The sequence below is a fragment of the Trachymyrmex cornetzi genome, unplaced genomic scaffold (assembly GCF_001594075.2).
Source record: "Trachymyrmex cornetzi isolate Tcor2-1 unplaced genomic scaffold, Tcor1.1 scaffold615, whole genome shotgun sequence".
Classification (NCBI taxonomy): Eukaryota; Metazoa; Arthropoda; class Insecta; order Hymenoptera; family Formicidae; genus Trachymyrmex; species Trachymyrmex cornetzi.
The window spans coordinates 20,080-25,811 of NW_017299932.1; positions in this window are offsets into that span (position 1 = coordinate 20,080).

The following is a 5,732-nucleotide window of genomic DNA, read 5'->3' on the forward strand; positions in this document are numbered from 1 at the left end:
CCCTGTATATGTACTTTCTTTGCTTTCCTTCCATCCATCCATCCTATGCCTCGACGTGCTCCGTTTGTGTAAACATCTGCGGACGCTTCTCTTAACGGGTCGTGTCACGAATCATATATGTGTATATGTATGAAAGTATAAACGTATGTATAAGAAAAAAGAAAAAGAACTAATAACAAGTATGAAAATAAACGCGGGCAATTCGTAGGTTAAAATTGATCTTTTTTATTATATATCATTTACTTGGTCACGTGACATTTGTATTGTATTACATTGATATCATCATCAGAACATGTGACATGTAAAATGGTTTTGGGCGCGAAAAGAAAAAGAGAGATAGGAGAAGACGGCAACGCATCGAGAGAAAGATGGACGGTATATGAGATAGCGCGCACTGTGGCAGCGGCGGCCGGCAAAAGCATTTTTTTTCGAGTGTTTATGTAAACACTGATAACGCCGGGGCCTTCCCCACGCCTCCCCCTCCTCCTCCGCGCCACCCCCGCGCCTTTCCCCCCGCGTCCTCAAGTACCCCCCGCGCCCCGCACTCCCCACAGAGGAACAGGGTTAGAACCCGCCCTGTATTACTACTCCCATCGGAGTACCAATGGTCTGTTTATATATTTGATCATCGAAAGCAAAGTAAGTAGAGAATCCAAAATTAAGTGTCAAAATTAAGCCTTTAGAAATTCATCTGTCGGTATCTTGCAATTATTTTCAATGTAAATGCAACTACTAGAAAGTCCATAGATAAATCCACCGGAACATTTGAAAATAAAGATACCACATCTAGCGAAAACAAGCTAAAATCTCATCTAACTTGGATATGATAAGATATTTTGATAGGACATAAAAATTAATAAAAAATCCAATTGTAATTATAAGACTTCTATTAATAAGATTAAAAAATAACAAATCAGAAGGTTCACAATTCCTTTCATCAATAGAATATCTTATAAATAAGTTCTGCAAATTTACCAATGGTCTGTCTTATAAGGTGGTTGCTCATTATAATATCAATAAACTTAACAAATATGTAAGAGTACACAAAGATTCTTTGCAAAAGTTATCCAAAAGAAATGTGGTTTACAAGATCGAATGCCGATTGCGATGCTTCCTATGTAGACCAAACGGGAAAAAAACTAAAAACGAGATTAGCAGAAAACCATAACCATACACGTAGAGTTACATCCACTCGTTCAGTTATCACAGAGCATAGGGTGAGTTACAATCATGACTTCGACTGGGATAATGTCAGAATTCTGGATATTGAGATAAATTATAATAAACGAATAATGTCGAAGATGCTCTACATAAATCGTTAATCAAATGGTTTCAACATTCAAACTGACACTGAGGCATTAAATCATGGTTAAATAGGAACTCTCTACAAGTTATACCAGGTATGTAAACATGAAACCAGAATTTTTTAATAGAAAATACACGTTTATTGCATGAAAATAATAAAAAATATTTTATTCGAAGTATTGCTCATCGCTAGCTACACATTTTTCCCACCTGTCTGACAATTTGTGGATGCCACGCCAAATAAATTGTTGCTCTTTTGAGCCAAACCAGTCATCTAGCCATTTTCGTACATCTTCGTAATAAGTAAAGCGCTGCTGAGCAAGTGCGTGTCCCATCGATGCAAATAAGTAGTAATCGGACGGAGCCAAGTCTGGTGAGTAAGCCGCATGCGAAAGTATTTCCCAACCAAACGCCTCAATCGTTTCCTTGACCAGTTTTGCTGTGTGTGATGGTGCATTATCATGAAGCAAAATCACTTTATGTTGCCTTTTTTGATATTCCAGTCGTTTTTCACGCAAAGCTTGATTCAAATTGATCATTTGTTGTCGGTAGCGTTCAGTATTAACGGTTTTGCCAGGTTTTAGCAGCTCATAATACATCACACCTTTCTGATCCCACCAAACACAAAACATTGGCTTCCGTTCATAGCCGATTGGGGTGATCCCGATTGACCACGTCTCGATTGGACACCACCAATCACAGCGACCGGTGCTTAGGAGCTTTGTAGTCTCAAGCGCTGTGAGTGGCTCGTGTCCAATTGAGCCGTGTCCAACTGGGTGCCACCCATAGCGATTTGGCTTGCAGTCGATGTCGATGGTTCGCCTGGAGTTACCCATGATCTTTTACGCTTAGGATTCTCAAAATATATCCACTTTTCATCGCCAGTCACAATTCGATGGAGAAATGACTTTCTTTTGTACCTGGCAAGCAGCATTTCGCAAGTGGTTTTTCGGTTTTCCTGCTGTCTTTCATTCAGTTCATGTGGAACCCATTCCCGTCTTCTAGATCTTTCCCATGGATTTAAAACGTATGAAGACGGCTTCTCATGTCACATTCAATTGATCCGCGAGTTATTGTTAAGTTTAAGCGTCATCCTCACCCAACAATGCTTGCAATTCGCTGTCTTCAAACTTTTTCGGTGGTTTTCCACGTTCTTCATTTCTCACGTCAAAATCGCCACTTTTGAATTTTTTAAACCACTCAAAGCACTATGATTTACCAAGAGCATGCTCACCGTAAGCTTCGGCAAGCATTCGATGCGATTCTGCAGCAGTTTTCTTCAAATGATAACAGAAAATCAATGTTGTCCGCAAATCATAGTTTCCAGGCACAAAATTCGACGTGTTCAACGCTATTACAAATTATACTGTTGTATGAAACTTGTATTGTTGTGAGTTGAAAATCTTTGCCAGATGTCAGAACAAGGAAATGGCATCAATGACGCGGTCTGACGGTAACTACATTAACAGCTATGGCCATCTATTGATAAATTCCGGTTTCATATTTACATACTTGGTAAGTTCTCTAACCTACCTACCTTTAACGTTAATACGCAAAATAATCTATATTTAAATGATAATAACACCGGACGACTGTATTTATCACCTTTATTTAACTTTTGGTGAAAAAAAAAGAAAGGGATCTCAAAAAATCAGATAATATCAGATAATACCTTTTATCTTATTATCCTTTGGTATACACTTACGTTTCGAACTTTAACTATTTTAGTTCAGCTGTTCCAATCGACTCTTTTACTCTTCTCTAGTAAGCTTGTAACACCAAGCCCCTTATTTAAATCTGCTTTGTTCATCAAATTGGTTGTAATTCTTTTATATCTTGCAGTGTCTGTTTTGTAATACTAGAATATATAAGGACATGAATAAGGACTCAACGTTATCCAACATTGAAGCCTCTGACTAGAACATTCCCCAAACAGCACAAAATACTAAAAGATAACGAAAAGAGGTCTTTTTTAAGTCGTCTTTGCGACAAAGCGAAAAGGTGTCTAAAAGATGACGAAAAGACATTGTTTTTAGATTGTCTTTTCAGCAAGATCAAAAGATATCTATAAGACATCTTTTAGCTTTGTCGAAAAGACAACTTAAAAAAGACATCTTTTCGTCATCTTTCTATGGTTGTCATTTTCGTAAAGCAAAAGATCGACTAAAAGATATCTTTTCGTATTGCCGAAAAGACAACATGGAAAAAATATCTTTCCGTTATTTTGGTACTTTTTATAACTCATTCGCGAGCAGTACGCGAGATCGCCACCAGATGGACGTGATGGAGTTCAGTCTCTCGTGTTTGAAAATCATACAGGACAGAATAAAAGGTGCAGCATAATGAAAAATTTTACTCGTGTTCTAATAAACACTAATAAAATATTTTTTTGTAATCGAGTCCCCAAAGGGGATTATGACGAAAGATAATGACTTGCACATAGGACACGGCAAATATTGCAGGAAACGTATATTGTCGGTCATGCAATTTTATTTCGTTTTGTGTAAAAATTAATTTAGAAATTCGATGTATTAAACGTTATATAATATCAAAATATAAAAACTAAAAGAAGTATTAAAGATGACTAAAAGATATCCAAAGAAGTCATCTTTTATGATAATACTATAGTCATCCTTGATGATAAGACTATAAGATGACTAGCAGTGCGACATCTGTCGTCTTTTAGTCATCTTTTCGTCGACTATATTCTTTCACTAAAAGATATCTTTATAACAATTTAGTTGTCTTTTAGTCATCTTTTAGACGACTTTGTGCTCTCTGGGTCGTGACTCGACAAGTTATACCGTAATTTGGGAAAAAAGCGGTCTTCCACTGTTGAAACACTCACCAACGCCATCAATTGCCTTCCTTGATTCCAGTTTCCAATTCTGTTCCAGCCTCAGATTTTCCCATTCGTATCATTTCAGCAACCGATAAAATTTCCGTGTTACAACAGGGGTGAAAGCGGGATCTGGAAAGGAGAAACAGACATGGCGGAGTGCCAGACGAGTACGGCGATAAAATTTGCGTTTGCGCTTGCGCGGCTCGAAACTGAATCCAAAGTGTGGCGATAATGGCCGACCGGTTACGAACCTTAAACCACAACGCGCCAAAGCAACCGGCCATTGTTCTATTGTGCTTCCATAACGCCATCAACTGCTATCAACGTATGACGAACATTCAGGGCGACTGTTACCAACGCCGATTAATTTAATCGACGATTAACTCAATCAGCAGAATTACTATTATAGATAGCAGATTTTCGGGAGGATCCCGTTTGCCTACAGTTCTGATTGTACACACCACTCATATCAACTGGTGCCTAGTAATTTTTCACTGTTTTGCCAATGAGATTATTTTATTTTTAAATTAGCCAATCAGCGATACATGTGTGCAATATGCGATGTGTGCAATCGGAGCCCTCCCAGATTTTCATTACTTTTATCACAGTTAAGTATAAGAACGCAGAGATAGAAGTATATCACGAAAAGATGAGGTTAAGAACGATATACAATCTTGCTGTTGACTACACTGCTGATTGAGTTAATCGTTGATTAAGTCGCCCTCAGAGAAGAACTATCGTTATTTGTCGTCATTCTGATATCAAAATGATGTCTTTAATGTCCTTTTGACGTTAAAATTACTGCAAATGTTCTCTCTCTCTCTCTCTCTCTCTCTCTCTCTCTCTACCTGGAAATGTGTAGGTTTATTGCGTCGCATGCTTCAACACCTACACATATATAGGATATTAGTTCTCTGCCAGACCACTTGAGGCGCAACGATTATTCTCCGTTTCCATCACTCAACACAGAGCTTGCGCTTCTCTTTGTATATGTTTTGTGGTTACAAGCGCCCGGTGAAGCCCATGACACATACAAGAACGTAAGGCCGTAACACGCAAGCAGTAAGTGAATTGACCAATCACAGCAGAGACCGTAAGGCCAGTAGCGAATCCAATGTTACGATTTCCTTACTGATTACGTCTTACGGACTTACGTTTTTCTATGTGCTCCCGGCTTGAACGGTAGAGCCACCTGCGGGTTCCGTCACATGCGGCGTAACTTGCGTAAGCGTAACCTGCGTATTCTAGTAATCTACTAGAATATTTTTTATTTACTAGAATACGCCATTCTGAAAGCCGGCATTCACATTGGACGTATTTCACGGAAGATTAGAGAAATGCGGAACTAATGCAACCAATTGCTGATTAGAATTTCTGTTGTACACTCTAAAGAAATGCTAAACGAATTTACGATTGGTTTTCGTAACCTACGCAACTCGAAAAGTACGCCTCATGGGGAACCAACACCTTTCCATCGCGTATATACGAGCGGATAATCGAATAAATTATTAAAATCGGAAAATTTTGTGAAACCACTCTTAGGCTTATTCGACGCGTTTTTGCATGAAACAAAAGAATCTGGCAA